The following is a 17854-nucleotide window of genomic DNA, read 5'->3' as shown; positions in this document are numbered from 1 at the left end:
TGACACCTGACGATCCGACAGACGTCATCTGTGAAAGGATCTTTTACTTCGAGAAATAGATTAGACGTACATCTCTCAGCAAGAAAAGCATCTACCTGTAGCCAAGGCCACACAGACACTATACACACACGCACAAAACGCGAGGAATCTAACAGTTTTCCGTCTCTTATTATTTTAAATATTTATTGAGTAGTGAAAACGCCTGGTCTTGCCTACTGATGTAATGAATGTTGTGTCTAACCTATCTTAATTTCAGATGACATCACAAAAAACATCGATAAAATCCCAGCAAAACCGTTAAAGAGAACGTAAAAATCTGCAATTCATGTAATCAAATGTGACACAATGTAATAATTTATAGCTATGTAATGATGATGTAAACATGTTTATGTGTAACTGTATTATGTTTATGCTAAGAAAATATGTGACGTGTATGTGTATGACTACTTATGTTTTTTTAAAAAAAAGATGTATAATGTAACTGTTACTATTTGAAAATTTGAACGATAACGAGTGCCAAAATGTGAAAAACTTAAAAAAAATTGCATAGTGAACCACTGTTCACGGACATTAACGTACATTACTAAGTCTGCAACTAAGCAGAAACCTACGTGAAAGAAACTGTTAATGACATTCATCATGCATCGTACCTTTGTAAACGCGAAGAACGGTTTCTTTGATAAGTGACTACAAACATTTAGGTGAGCTATATTTAGCAAAAAACTGAAAATGTGAAGTGCATAATTGGTGCATCGGCTAGTGACATTACTACAGTATCTAACTTCAAGATGTTAACTGGATTAAATGGTCACAACGTGCCTGTCCAGAAAACAACATGACGAGTGGAAGAATTTTGGTTGGAACTTCAGGGAATGGAATGTTCTCGAAATGTGACGGACACACTTACCTGGACTGTCCAAGGATCGACGTCCGAGGTACTGCAACCAAGCTTCCACGGAATATCGAAAACGAACTGTATAATGGCCAATTACCCGATGGGTCACGACCGATCTGTAATAAACAATGCTTTTTGTCACAACGAACTGCATCACAACGACTATAATGGAAATAGGAAATGGGCATGCTTACGTATCAATTACGGTTTATACAGCGATGTTACTGTGATCAAAAAACTTTACCACGACGACACTAACCTGTGAAGCATTATTGTGCAGTAGATGAGTATAAACTGTAATAACGACACGATGTGTATAGGTCAACGCACCTGAAACAAAAAGATATTTTTCTTTGAAGCATTTCAATGCAATACTATGTAACTAAGAACATTCAACAATCTAAAGTTGTATTGTATTGTAACAAATATTGTAATTTTAAAATTAAGTTACCTGTCATAGAACGTACTCTTCATATATAATCTTGGTGGAATATTTTCTTTATGCAACGACTAAGAAACGCACGCGCACACAAACAATATGAACTGTAATACTGTGCCGCGTGATCTAAATTTACGATATAACAGCAGTGCCGTAGTCACATAGACGCTTCTGCGCATGCGCGCACTCTATTTTGCCAACATAAGAACTTTCACGGCGCACGCACGTCATTCAAATTTTGTATATAATATACTGTATAATGTATGTCATGTAAATAGTTGTAGATAACTTAGATTTTCTTGTGCCTTTAGGTGAATTGCTCACCTGCAGGTGTGTCCTTTCGCCTCGCAATTCAGGGGGCAATATAAAGGCACATTTGCATGCCGTGGGTGAGTTTCCTCGGAAACGCGAAATCTTAATTAAATAATTAATCTCTGACAAATAAATAAAGCCTATGGCACAGAACTGCAGCGCTATGCCGCTGATAAAACAAAATACAATTATGACACTCTTGTGTTTCATTAAGAAGAGGGAGGTCTTGTAGAATAGCTGAGGCTGGAAGCACGTATATTTTATTAACTGGCACACCACCATATTTGGTGTTATATAAGAACACTGCGTGTTGCAATCTTACTAGGCACTCGAATCTGTAAAGAATTTATATTTATGAAAGTAAGTAGAATTATTTAACTGTAGACTTATTCGTTGAATATATCTGATTTAACTAACTGTGTAAACTTTTTTATGTTTAGTAGACAGTCACCTCTGTACGACGTATTATTCTAATATTGAAATTTTGAGTCCGCACCTACTGCAGCAGTCTTTGGAAATGATTTAAATACGAAGTCCGATTATTTGAGTCTCATTTCATGGTCAACTACGAATAACATTGCATTTACGAAAAAGCCATTGTCAAGCGTCTGATACCAAATAATTAAACGTCCACGTTCCAGATAAGCAAATATTAATTACAACCAATCACTATCATGCATAATTAACAATCAATATTTTATTTTATTTTATTTATTTATTTATTTTATAAGTTGTATGCCTTACTGAACACAGTAATTAGCTCTAACCTCATATGGTCTTCCTTGTTTGTATTGTTTACTCTCCATGAAAGGTGGGGTTAATGTATTTAAGTGAAAAGAGGTACTTCATCTAAAAACAGAAATGATCTTACTGCATTAAGTGTTGATAGACATTTTGAACTATCCTCTGTTGAAGTAAAGGAACATAGCACATAGAAAAACTTAATTTTATTCTGTGTGTACCAGCACCCCAGAGGTGGTATGGACATTTTTATCTCAAAACTACCTCCGACACTAGCTAAGGTATTTTGTTCAAAAATAAACATGTTCATGTATGGAGATTTAAATATCAATATGATGAAGTCAGTTGATGTCAGCAATGCAAACTTTAATATTCTGTACAGTTCTAGGATATCTACACTTTTATATTGCTTTACTAGAGTACTCAAGAAATCTACATTGATAGACCATGTAACAACAATAATAAATATGAAAAAATCGTACACACATGTGCAAGTTATATGCCTATCAGATCATCTGTGTCAGATATTAAAAGCAAATATTTGTGAAGAAAAGTCTCTGGAATTAAAAGTGTAGAAAGGGTTTTCTCAAAGTAAAACCTGCATGAAGTTTCATTCAAGACACATTATGAAGGGTGGCAGGAAATGTATGTGAAAAATGTGTTCAACGATTTCATATCCATATTTCAACTAAAATTTGAAGAAGCATTCCAAAAACATTGCATTCCATTGAAACTTTAGAAAGAAATATACTAGTGACAAGGAGTATCAAAAAATCCTCTGGAACTCTTTGGTATGTTGCTAACATAAAAAATAGACAGAGTGACAAAGCCTTCCTACAATTTTGTAAAAACTATAGAAGAATTTACAGGAAGGTATTGCTAGGTGGTAAAAAGTTTACTAGCTATTAAATACTACTGCAGGCAGAAAACAAAAGCAAAGCAGCTTGGAATATCATGAAATGGGTGGTAGCAAATGCTGGGAGAAAACATTTGAATTCACAAAATGAAAATGAAGACAGTCGAAGAATGCACTCAAAAAATAGCAAACTGTGTGAAAATTTACTTTAGCAACATTGTTAAGAAATTACAACAGAAATTTCCAGCCACATATGTCTTATCCACCCAGGACCAGCCACCAAACTAAATAGTACTCTATATAGTAATGAGAGAGAGAGGGGGGTGGCACAAGTTATATGGCAATCAAAAAGCAAAATACTAACAGGTCTAGACGAAATCCCAGCTTGTGTTCTTAAAGAATGTGCATAGACCGTAAAAGCTCCATTGGCAAACATAATCAATGTTTGATTGAAATCTGTTTGTTTTTCTGAGTACCTAAAGCAAGCTAAAGTAACACCTACACTTGAAAATAGTGATACAAAAAATGTTGAAAACTTCACTGTTCATCATTTCCAAAATTACTGAAAACCTAACGAAAAAATAGACTGATGAAGTACCTAAGTAACGTTAACCTTCTTTGCAATGAACAGCACTATTTCAGGTCTGGAAGAAGTACAGAATCTGCTACTGAACAGTTTACAAAAGGCCTTCTTGAGGCACTGGACAAAGTGACCATGTGAACAGAATTTTCGTGGACTTATCTGAGGTATTCGACACAGCTGCCCATAATGCTCCATTCTCAATTGGAGAGAAATGTGGCGACTTCCCTGGCCAAGATAGTGTTTGGGAAACACAAAGACAAACAGTAGAAATTCTCTCCACGTATGGGTGGGCATTATTTTGCTGAAATGGAAGCCTAGGATGACTTGTGATGAAGAGCAACGAAACAGGGCACAGAAAATCATTGACATGCCACTGTGCTGTAAGAGTGTTTCAGATGGCTACCAAAGTGAATGAAATGAGAAGAGCCCTTTCCTACGCAGTTGATAGTGTTTGGCACAGAATATATGTAGAAGTTGACATGAACTGGTCATCCAGTTATGAGTGGTTGAAAAAGTATGGATTCCAGTATTGGAAATTGTGATTGCATACATTAAGTGGTGTTTACACATGCTGTGATTTGAGGCACCATTTGTCTGGTGCCTTAAAGTTTCAATACCAGTAGCCGTTTACAGTTGCAGGGAACAGATTCTGCTGTGCATAGTTTTCGAAATAGTATCAATGTAAATTGCTTGTGTAGGTGTACACCTTGTAGCACAAATTGTCATATGGTAAATATCGAGTGCTTGAAGCAAAGGAAAAGAAAGCATAGCTGTTGGACAGGTAAGTGAGTTCCTTAATCAGCTCAGTTCAAAGGGCTGATATGCATATGCTTGATGCAGTTCCTGCACATATCAAACTGCAGGTGACACTACAATACCTTTCAACAGAAGACTCGTTTCTGTCACTTCAATATACTTACCACACCCTGGAAACAACTGTTTCCAAGTTTCCTTGTGAACTACTTGACGCCTTATACTAGGCACTAAAGGTACAGGTAAAGATAATTTACTCTCAAGGTGCTTTTTCCTTGTAATGCTTTACATTTATTTCTAAGACGCTGGGGTACATCACACATAATGTACCAGAACTATCATTTTGCACTGTGCACTACTCAATGGCCATGGTACAAGTTAAAGCATTCATTCACTAACTCTTTCCAGTTATAAATTCAGTGCACTGTATGTCAATAGGGGGTAAGTGCGCAACAAAGAATGTGAAAGAACAAATATTAAAAATTTCTCCAAATTATTCATTTCTCATATTGTATGGACTCAGTAACAAATTATTCACTATTTTGCCACTCCCACTGAACATAACTGGTGGCTCACCAATGTGAACAATCTCAGCTGTTTCTGTCTATACAGTAGAAGATGAGGAGGGTGTGGATACATCTTGCTTTTTCTTGTTATACCCTACTCTTTTGTTTCATCAAACAATCATTATGTCTGCCTGGCATTCCAGGGTAGTATCTTCTGGCATTCCCTGTAAGTGAGCACCCACTGTCTGCCCAAATCTGGAATATATTGACTTTGTTGTTTCGTGCAGCTAACTGTTGCAAAGGCAAGAGAACTTCTCTCACTGAAACAGATTTGTGGTTCTGCTTCTCTTTCCGTGTGGGTCCTCATCTTTCACAATACATTTTCTTAGGTGCTGGAGCCTCACTTAGATTAATTGGTGATGGAAGTGCACTGCTATCATGTACCCAGACCTCAAATCCGCCAATGTCATCTTTATCCTAGTTTTTGTCTGCAGCCTGGTTCTGCAGGTCCTAAAAATAAAAAAGTTAAACATTGGTAACACAGAAAGATAATAAATTACCATAGACAGATTTTGCTTGTTACAGTCACAGCTAAACACGTATATGGAAGTAACTGTTACTGCTGACTATTACTGTTGTACTCAGTACAGAATACTGCACATCACATTTATCATGAAACTAAAAGTACATTTTACAGCTATTATCAACATATATTGGTGCTACATTTAGTTCATTCAAAGTACAATAAAAATATATATGTGCCTCTTACTTTCTTTTCAGATGCCTCAGATGGAAAATGAATGGAGGAAAACAGCTCTGTTTTGCCACAAGATGGAGTTTCCCTGGCTGTGTTGGTGCAGATAATGCGAAGCACATAACGACCTGCTGCCCACAAAACATTGTTTCCACGTTTTATAACTAGAAAGGAGCTTTTAGTATCATTTTGCTAGCTTCAGAAAGAAAAGTGACACAACTCAAAAATTTAATGCCTGAAAGAACTTGTATTAAAGAATAAATTCTATAAAAATTATACTGAAATAGTATAAGCTTCCTTTAAATTGTAAGTAGGTATTGTTGGCATTAAATTTCCTTATATTTTTTGTACATTTGCGGCACTTCACACGCATTTATCAGTGACAAACTAAAAATTGCCATTTTTCGACTTGTGTCACTTTTCTTGCCAAGATGCCATTTATAGACTCGGGTGCTGCTGGGAGGTAGTCTGATGGTGGAGTATTTTCATGATCTCGCTTTAAAGCTCAAATTGAAGGACGAAACTTAAGCACTCCAATGAAAACTGTTATTGTGGAGGATGATGTCTCTCCACTTGAGATCTATCTGATGATTCCATACCCACGGACTCTCTCATAGTATGAACTGTTCCACATAATGCTGCACATCTCTGATTTCTGTCTTTGTATGACACACATTTGTGGTTGTACAACCTAGGATGTTCCTCATACAGCTCTAGAAAGTGCTAAACGAGGGTTGACGACCGTTTTTTGACACTACTATAGTCACTCACAAACTCGAAGCTGAAAGGAAATTAAGTAAATATGTGAACCTTGTGGCCATTATGGGGGACTTGTGGGATAGTGGTGGGGGTAAAATCTGGAACCAAAAGTAGACTGGCATCCCACATTACCTTCTGCAATGACTAACAGCAACATAACTGGTGCCTTGCGATTTTGGGTTTCCCAACATCATCTAGGGACAAGTCAAACAACCGCATCTTGACGTCATAGCCAAGTGTCGATCGTAATATGAAGCAGGCAACACCGGAAGAATTGAGTGGCTCGTAAAATCAGCAATTTTTGAGCTGATGCTGGAATGAGATTAGGAAACAATCAATAGTCGTTTATGTGTAACTGAAACAAAAACAATGAAGAACGCATAACTGATTAATTTCGCGCATAGCATATATAACATGACTACTGTGCAACATCACACAAGCCGAAAAAGTGTAAGCATTAAAGTGTAAGGATCTTTTGTAAAAGTGTATGTAATCTTTGTATCTTGTATTCTTCGATAGTCAAGTTTGGTTCTATGTCTTGCATTGTACTGCGGAGTTTATACATGAGTTCAGTTAATTAGCATTAATTATGAAAATAAAGTGTATGATGCATTCACATCCAACATTCATCCTTTTATTGAAGAGAAAATAATAAATTTCTCACAGTGATGACACCAAATTGAACAATTATTATCTACAAATGTATTGCTACAAACCTTTCACAATATCGCTTACAGCAACTTCACTCCTGTATAGGAAGAACCTCAAACTCAACAGCAAAATTCTATCACAAAATCTGTGGCAACTGCAAGGAACAGCAATCACATGGACAACAGCAACATCAAGATTCCCTCCTTTTGGCCTACAAATATTCAGTTGTGGTTAACACAGGTAGCAGCCATTTTCCATTTCCACAATATTATGTCAGACATAGAACAACTCATGGTAGTTATTGCACTATTGGATTTAAGTGTTCATGAGCAGCTAGCAGACGTGTTCCATAAACAGTCTCCAACAGTTCTAATAGAAACAATTTTGCAACATTTTGTGCTGCTAGCAGAATCACAGTTGCATAAAACCATTGATAGTGAAGGGAGTGCAAATGGTTTCTCTTCCCAAGCGCTCTGTTCACTGTTCGGACTGGCTGGACAGGGCCTACTGTCAGAACAATCCCTCAAACTGTTTTAACTCTGTCGTTTACCTCAGCAAGTTTAGGCTATTCTGTCAGCCTCTACAGATCTGCCTAGAGACGAAATCATACACAAGCTAATGCTATTGCCACTGCTCAAACAGACATTAATGTGAGGTCAGTGCATCAGAGATAATGGCAGGCGGCCTTGAAACATGCACAGCAGTGACAGTTGCATTGGATGACCTTGCATCATGCCTTACAACACCGTCATCTCACAGTTCGACGCCGGAGTCATCTATGAGCTTCTTAGTTAATGAATAACTCGCCTCAACGCTAGACTGCAGAAGCAGGAAGAGGCAGTGGATGCACCCACCCACGAAAATCAAGGCTGCAAATGGTGTTCGTTTCACGGACGTTTTGGTAAGGCTGCAAGAAGGTGTTCCAAGCCATGTGCCTGTTCAAATTCTGAAGACAAACGCCAAATTATATTCATACTTGTCTCTACTAGTTGAAGTGCCTAACCAACGCAAAATGACACAGTGTCTGCAGTGATAGGTTGGGCTAGGCTTTTTGTGAAAGACAGACTATTCGTCCACGACACTCAGAGGGCCATAGACACGGGTTCCCGGTATATGCCGTGTTTCTTGACTTCTGCAAAGCGTTCGATACAGTTCCCCACAGTCGTTTAATGAACAAAGTAGGAGCATATGGAATAACAGACCAATTGTGTGATTGGAGTGAAGAGTTCCTAGATAACAGAACGCAGCATATCATTCTCAATGGAGAGAAGTCTTCTGAAGTAAGAGTGAGTAAGAGTTGAGTGTCGTAGGACCGTTGCTATTCACAATATACATAAATGACCTTGTGGATAACATTAGAAGTTCACTGAGGCTTTTTGCGGATGATGCTGAAGTACATCAAGAGGTTGTAACAATGGAAAATTGTACTGAAATGCAGGAGGATCTGCAACGAATTGACACATGGTGCAGGGAATGGCAATTGAATCTCAATGTAGACAAGTGTAATGTGCTGCAAATACATAGAAAGAAAGATCCTTTATCATTTAGCTGCAATACAGCAGGTCAGCAACTGGAAGCAGTAAATTCCATAAATTATCTGGGAGTAGGCATTAGGAGTGATTTAAAATTGAATGGTCATATAAACTTGATCGTCGGTAAAGCAGATGCCAGACTGAGATTCATTGGAAGAATCCTAAAGAAATGCAATCCAAAAACAAAGGAAGTATGTAACTGTACACTTGTTCGCCCACTGCTTGAACATTGCTCACCAGTGTGGGATCCGTAGAGATAGAGAAGATCCAACGGAGAGCAGCGCGCTATATTACAGGATCATTTAGTGATCACGAAAGCATTATGGAGATGATAGATAAACTCCAGTGGAAGACTCTGCAGGAGAGACGCTCAGTAGCTCGGTACAGGCTTTCGTTGAAGTTTCGAGAACATACGTTCACTGAAGAGTCAAGCAGTATATTGCTCCCTCCTACATATATCTCGCGAAGAGACCATGAGGATAAAACTAGAGAGATTAGAGCCCACACAGAAGCATACCGACAACCCTTTTTTCCACGAACAATACGAGACTCGAATAGAAGGGAGAACCGATAGAGGTACTCAAAGTACCCTCTGCCACACACCGTCAGGTGGCTTGTGGAGTATGGATGTAGATGTAGATGCTGCAGTTGCTGGATGGCAGCAGAGTTGTCAGTTAATGACTGTACAAATCTTGGAGATCCAAGCTCTCTGCAAGGAGGAAAAGTTTGCCATTATGTTGTTGCATGAGGTCACTGCCTCGCTGCATTGGCGGATCTACACCATTTCCAAACAACTGGAAGCGGCCCATGCCTGCTACGTGACCTTCGCTGCATGGTCCCCACGTGGGACCAGTGTCTCGCCGCCACCCCCTCTCCTGTGGCCAGTGGTGAGATGGCAAACAATAACTTTAGCCTCCAGCTATTACGGAAATTTTCACCATTTAAAGACCCAGTCTTAGCTAGGCATAACCACTGCCATTACGACTACCCATCCTGTTGCTGTGAAACCCAGATGCCTACCTCTGGATAAACTGTAGCGGCTCCGTCGGAATTTAATAAAATGCTTTCTGATGGTTCAGTGGTTCGATCCCACAATGTGTGATCTTCCCCACGACATGTGGTAAATGAGGGGAATGGTTCTTGGCGTTTTTGCGGCGATTAGAGAGGGTTAATGTCTGTACCATCCTGGACAGATACCCTGTACCAAAAGTGACTTTCAACAACAATGTGGCCGAAACATTTGTCTTCAGTGTAGTCGATTGCACCAAAGCCCTTTCTCAGTCCAATAGCTAAGAGGGACAAACATAAAACAGCCATTACAAAACCATTCAGATTTTTCGAGCACAACAGTATGCCTTTTGGTTTGCATAATGTCGCACAAACTTGGTTACTGGTATTAAGCTGCTGTCTGAAAATGTGAACATTATGCAGCTGTCACCACCGACCCCCTTCAGATGTCTCCACATGATGGTTAATTACTACAGACATCATGTGCCTCACTACATGCCCTTCAAAAACCGATTAAACTCTTATCAAATGGCAAAAACAGAATGGGGAACTGGCGTGTCCCATGGATTTTCGCATGCATAACTGCTTTCAACTCCATAAAGATTGTGCTTGCTAAAGCTGCACCACGTGCACATCCAGTTGTGATGGCACCCAGCGCTATTAATGATTGAAGCACCCCAGACGAGCGTCAGCTCTGTTTTGCAGCAACTTGTATCCTCTTTCAGGCAACCTCTGGCATTTTTCAAAATGGTTCAAATGGCTCTGAGCACTGTGGGACTTAACATCTGAGGTCATCAGTCCCCCAGAACTTAGAATTACTTAAACCTAACTAACCTAAGGACATCACACACATCCATGCCCGAGGCAGGATTCGAACCTGCTACTGTAGCGGTCGTGCGGTTCCGTACTGAAGTGCCTAGAACCGCTCAGCCACACCGGCTGGCATTTTTCTCAAAAGATCTGTCCCTGTAACAGCAATGTTGGAACGCCTTTGACAGGGAGGTGTTGGCCTTGTACTTTGCCAGCAAGCATTTCCAGCTGTGGCTTGAGGGGCACCCTTTTACTGTGTCCACAGATCACTAGCTCCTTATATCAGTGTTTCACAGAATCACAGAACTAAACTCCCACTGTTAATGTCGGAAGGCAGATTTCATTGCAAATTTTACAACCGGCATGTTACACATCTCCAGCCAGGACAATGTCGTTGTCAACAGCTTGTCTCAGGATTCTGCGTCGATTGCAGCCATTGATTGGGATGTCCTGGTTGTTCAAGATTCAGATCCCTTCCGTCATCAGCAGATCTATCATCAATAAATCTCCATCTTGAACTCCTTCCTCTGCGAGGTTGTCACCCAAATGTATGGTGTGAAATGTCTCGCCCCTTATTCCTGCTAAATGGCGCCACCCCATTTTTTACTTTTTTCACAACTTCTTTCACCTGGGTATCAACGCTGGCGCTAAATTAGTAGCTAATAAGGTCATCTGGATGGTGCTGCAGAGGGATTATCGATAGTGAACGAGGTGTTGTCACACAGTAAATCTTCAAAGACTGCTCTCCATGTTTCTCTGCCTATCTCTGCTTCAGGGAGATTTCCAAGCATCCACTTGGATATTGTTGAGACCCTTCCCACCTCTTGTGATTCTGCTAGCTAGTGACAACAACAGACAGATTCACAAGGTGGCCTGAAGCTGTCCTGGTCACAGTCTTTCCTGCTCCCTGCATGTCCAGGCTCTGATTAATTCTTGGTTTTCATTATTTTGCATCCCTCAGATTATTACTACCGGCAGATGTAGGCAATTTGAGTCCCATTTGTTTGATGAGATTAATCGTCTATGTGGGTGTAGTCACACTGATATTACGAGCTACCATCCCACCGCTAATGGGATGGTAGAGCACCTGCCCCGTACTTTGAAAGTGGGCCTGGCATGCCATTCTGTCTCTTGGCCTGTTCACCTTATCTAAGGTTCTTCTGGGTCTTTGAACCACTGTAAAGAGGATATCGACTGCTCTATGGCCAGCTCATTTACAGAGAAACGTTGAGGGCCCCAGGTGAATTTTTCCTCCATCCCTCTTCCTTATCTTCTATTGGAGACTTTGAACTCTTCTTACAGAAGCTGCTATCGCATATGCAATTCTTTTTTCCACAGAACCCTGTGCATCATGGTACAAAACCTGTCTTCTGTTGCAATGGTTTATGTACATGCCTTCTGGTCTGGTTAAGGGAGGGGCTTCAGGCCTCCACTCCCCCCATTATATGGGGGCCTCTTTAAGGTATTACAGTATTTGACAAGACCTTTGTCCTGGATGTAAACAGAAGCAGAGAGCTGTGTTGATTGACCAACTGAAGCCAACTTATGCAGAGGAGTATTGTGTTCTACGGTTATCCCATGGGTGCCACAAGTACCTCAGTCAGCTCACTCACTCCTCCTTCCCCTCTTGCAAATCCGCCAGTCGTTTTTTCGTGGGACATAGCGCAGATTTCTTGTCGCTTTCCACACATTCAGAGGGCTCTTGGTTTTCCTCACAGATCTCAGCTGAGTAATGTGGAATGCCTCAATTCAAATTGGAGAAAATTTGTTTTTCCCAACTCCACCCTTCAAAACAAAGACGTGAGAGGGATAGGGCTGATGTTGCTCAGTTAATGTGTATTGACTGTGAAAATAAAATGCACAGTACATTCACAGCCAGTGTACCTCATTAAATTGAAGAGGAATCATAAATTTCCAACAGTGTCACATTTGTAAACAAAGCTGATGATGTCTTTAAAAAAAATGTGTTATTTCCTTGCATATAAACTTCTAGGATCGTCTGGGACATTTTTGCATGTATAGTAAAAAGTTCACACATTTCCAACTAATATGTTATACAAAAACATTGAGGCATGCACATCACAGTCAGTTCCATTCACACAATGCTCTGTTACCAGCGCAATTTCAAAAACAAATTCAGTGATTAGAATTTTTTCAATGAAACTCATTTTGAATAGACCTCCACTTTCAAATCATTATCTATCATAATACACACTAAGTAACAGGACCACAGATAGATCAATACACATTAAATTAATACATCTTTCTTTCATTGTTTTTCCCAATTCTTCTGTAGAAATATTACTTTACGCCTCTGTAGCGTAGCGGTAGCGTTACCGCCTACCACGCAGGAGGCCTGGGTTTTGTGTGTCCATCATCATCATTTTCATCATCACTGACTCGCAAGTCGCCGAAGTGGCGTCAACCAACAAGGAACTCCCCCGAATGGAGCCTCCCGGCCAACAATGCCATATATTCATTTCATTTCATTACATTAACTTCATCTTTCTGTACCTGAAGGCTGGTATATGAAATGTTTTTAAATACTCAAACCGGTTAGCTTCATTAATCTTGATGCTTTCCCGCAATGCTGCTGCCTCCATGATCATTTCGTTCTGGTCCCTCTCTGGATGGTCCTACAGCTGGGGACGGCAGGCTGAACGGATCGGAACCGTGTCTCTCACGATATCTGAATCAAATCGTTGCTTTGAAAGTGGAGCAGTTATGATTTTTCATCTGTGGCAGGTACTCCTCAGATAATGTGTTTATATTTTAAATGTCTGTGTCACACCTGGAAAATGAGCAGTAAAGTACGTTAATTGTAAAACATTTAAGCCAAGTGATCTGGAAAACAATAATAAACCATGATCTAAGACATGCTTTACTAAATTACATTCAAAACAGAACTTACGACTGAATTATTGTAACTGCGAAATCGTATATTTAATTGAGTGGAGTCGTTTTTGTGTCATTACATCTTCTTTATGAAACTTGAACCTATGAATCGTGTTTACTGCAGTGTAATTTCCATTACCTATTCGTACGCAACACTTCACAACCGTAACGAAGATAAAACAGAATAAACGTGCATTATGCTGCTTTAAACTCACACAAACATAACTAGTAGCGCACAATAGGAGTGGTGTGTACTGAACTTAAATAACATCTCGTAAGATTATATAGCACAACGGATTTTTTATTCCAACATATTTTTGATACAACACGAGACAGCTGCTGAGTTTGCCGCTTCTCGATGACGTCACAACTTCGAATTCTTGCAGTTGCTGGGCCTTTCTATTTACGTGGTATGTTTACACAATGCCAACCCTACGGCGCAGTTCGTCTGGCGCCGTAAATCATTGCATGTGTCAATGCGCCATCGCGGCTTTATGCCTATTTCAGTGTGCTTTATGTTATGGTGTTAAGGCCGGTATTACACTATCAAATTTCTTTGTCAAAGATTTGATCAAAGATGTGATCCAATATTCCGTCCAATATATTTGACAAAGATCTTTGACGTAGCGCTACAAGGGGTATTATAGGTATTACTAGTGATGGGCTAAACTGCGATTTTCCGATATCAGTGATTTCTGTGAATGCTACTTTTCAGTATCTGTTATTCTTAACTGTGATTTGTCGCAGTTAAGAGTCGCAGTTAAGGAACCTAAGTCGCGTATCCCTCCGCCACTGCTACTTCTGCTACTTCCGCGATTTCTGCGACTTCTGCTACTTCTGCGACTTCTGCGATTTCTGTGACTTCTGCTACTTCTGCGATTTCTGTGACTTCTGCGATTTCTGTGACTCCTGCGATTGCTGCGACGTACCACCGTATGAAAAAGTTACATCTGTCCACACAGAAAATTGCATCTCAACAAACCTGTCATTGGTAAGTATGTTTTACGTTTATTCTTCCGTTGGCTTTAATTTTGTATTAAAGAAACAACTGTGAAAATATTAATAGTGTAATTAATATGTAAGTAGCCGCACAGTACCGTAATAGTTCGTGTTTAGAAAATGAATTCTAACATATTGTTATGTTCATAGGTACCTGAACTACATTTCAGTCACTCAGTAAAGTGATAATTCAAAATATCATTGTCAACAGATCTGAAGAAATTGCCAGTCTTTAGACCGTTTTCGTCAGACGACAGGTTAGTTTCTAAGCGTTTTGATGGACTTAATTACTTCAGTGAGATCGTTCTTGCGAATGTGATATAGCAAATATTAGCAAATGTGATATAGCAAATATTAGCAATCTACTCTGTCAATTATATTGCTAGTAATTAGTGACAGCAAAAATTGTTTAATAATCCTTGTGTTTTTGCAGACGCAGTTCTGACTGATTACTGGTTGCTGTACATATCTATCCACATCAAGGCTGTTGAGAGAGACTCGTGAAGATTCAAGACAGCTCTTAGAGGATTTGCAGTTTAAAAGTGAAATAATTATGAAATAAGTGTATGACTGATTAAAGTGTTTTATTTTGAAGTTGTTGTGCGATTTTAAAAGAATAATAAATGTTAAATACATTGAGTGAATAATAAAAATCTCATTTTCCACATGTTAAGCCGTCCTATACCCGTAATTTTCCGCCACTTATTTATTGGTAAACACTTGTTGGAGAGTGACATGCCCCCCTTTCTCCACAATCTTGGTGTGACACTGACCTGTAACATATCCCGAAGTCTACAATATGCATTTTGAGGCTGTTGATATGAAAGTGGGAAGTACAGATCTTCCAGTTAAATCAGGAATAGCTCAAGTGCATTACTTGAAAGTGACACAGGAAAAGCTTACTTATGTAGGTGGTAGTAGTGTCGGCAAAAAGTTCTTGTGTGTGAAGTTGCCATGTAGAACACCAGGTGTAAAACTTTTCTCCCGAGTCTTGAACTGTGAGGCATTCATATGACTGTTTTCATTTCTCTACACTTATACAGATGTCTGAGTTCTGCTGTGTTAACATTGCAAAGTCCTGTAGGCATGTGGAGTATTAACCAAAACTGTCATATTGGAAGCAGAATCAAACACATTTGTTACTCGATATTTTCAGGAGAAAAAGGCAATGTCGCTTCTTATTAATATAATACATTCAGAGTCACAGCAGTATTTGACCAAACATAACTGATGCTGAATGTGCATGTCGTCATATAATATGAAGGGCTTATTTCAATAGTGGTACAAGTCCATTACCTACACTTTTCTGTCTATAATGCTTCTGAAATTAGTGATCCAAACAAACATAAATAAAGGCTCATCTCTAGCAAGAAGCCATATGGTGAATATTTCTGGTATCTCAACTGCAGATTTTTCAGCACTCATTTAACTTTACGACTCTATATCTCAAAATTAACAAAAATGGACTTGTACCACTATTGAAATAAGCCCTTCACATGCACACACAGCACATCGATTTCGTGAGGCACAAGGCTCTCATAACGTACATACGTCGGTCAACAGATGACACTAGGAGAAGTATGTTAACTGCGCTTTTTAGTTGCTACTTGCGACTCTTAGTTGCGATTTGTCACAGAAATCGCAGTTTGACTCGGTAGCGAATAGCGTAGTATGAACTTTGCTCAACAGATGGCAGTGCTAACTGCGCTTTTTAGTTGCTACTTGCGACTCTTAATTGCGACTTGTCACGGAAATCGCAGTTAGACTCCATAGCGTACCGCAGAGATGGACGTAGTACGAACTTTGACCCACAGATGGCACTGTTAACCGCGCTTTCTAGTTGCTACTTGCGACTCTTAGTTGCGACTTGTCACGGAAATCGCAGTTAGACTCCATAGCGTATCGCAGAGATGGACGTAGTACGAACTTTGACCCACAGATGGCACTGTTAACCGCGCTTTTTAGTTGCTACTTGCGACTCTTAGTTGCGACTTGTCACGGAAATCGCAGTTAGACTCCATAGCGTACCGCAGAGATGGACGTAGTACGAACTTTGACCCACAGATGGCACTGTTAACCGCGCTTTCTAGTTGCTACTTGCGACTCTTAGTTGCGACTTGTCACTGAAATCGCAGAAAGCAGTGCTAAATTCGACCAATAGATGGCTCACGTCTTTCAATGTGAAATGCTACTTGCGACTGCTAACTGTGACTGAAATCGCAGTTAGATTCTGTAAAGTTGCTACTGTGATATCTGTGACTTCTCAGTCACTGTGATTTCTAACAGATACGCGATTTCCTGCCCACCACTAGGTATTACACTGTCATCAAATTTTTCGTCAAAAGTTCAAGATGGCTGACAACAACTTGTTATTAACCGCAGCAGTTCTACGTACTCCAACTGCATTGTGTGCACATGCGGAAAAGAAGTGGGGGGAAAAATGGAACCATACATACGAGGTTGACAGTCTTAAAAGTCCTGGGATTACAACTTGATAATAAATTCAGTTGGGAGGAGCAAACCACAGAACTGCAGAAACGCCTTAACAAATCTGTATTTGCAATTCGAGTGTTAGAAGACATAGGCAACATAAAAATGAAAAAGCTTGCGTACTTTCATTCCATAATGTCATATGGAATAATATTTTGGGGTAAATCTTTAAGTCAAACAAAAGTTTTCAAGGTCCAAAAGCGTGTAATACGTATTATTTGTGGAGTAAATTCACGGACCTCCTGCAGAAACCTCTTCAAAGAACTGGGTATACTAACTACTGCCTCTCAGTATATTTACTTCTTAATAAAATTTGTCGTAAATAATATATCTCTTTTTCCAAGAAACAACTCAGTTCATACATACAATACCAGGAACAAAAATGATCTGCACAAGGACTTAAAAGCACTTACTTTAGTTAAAAGGGGTCCACTACTCAGGAACACTCATCTTCAATAATTTGCCAGGAAATAAAAAATTTAGTTAGAAATAAAGATCAGTTTAAAAGGAGCCTGAAAGACTTACTACTGGCCAACTCCTTCTACTCCATTAGCGAAATTTTTAATAGAAACAAATGATGTATTGTATTTATTCATACTATTAGTATTTTTATTTCAGCTTAAAAAAAATGGACATGTTCCACATTCACGAGGATCTCCTCAGCACGGATCTATGGAACGAAAAACTAATCTAATCTGGGTGAAGCCGTGGGTTTTACGACACGATAAAAGCATTCAACAAAACTTGTTACGTGAGCTTACAGTGGAAGACGTCAAGTCGTACATCAATTATTTAAGAATGGATGAGCATACATTTCTGTATGTGTTCAATGAAGTGTATCCTCATATCACAAAGCACAATTTTCACTTAA

This window comes from Schistocerca americana, chromosome 1 (genome assembly GCF_021461395.2).
Source record: "Schistocerca americana isolate TAMUIC-IGC-003095 chromosome 1, iqSchAmer2.1, whole genome shotgun sequence".
Lineage (NCBI taxonomy): Eukaryota > Metazoa > Arthropoda > Insecta > Orthoptera > Acrididae > Schistocerca > Schistocerca americana.
Note: the sequence above shows the minus strand (reverse complement) of the source record.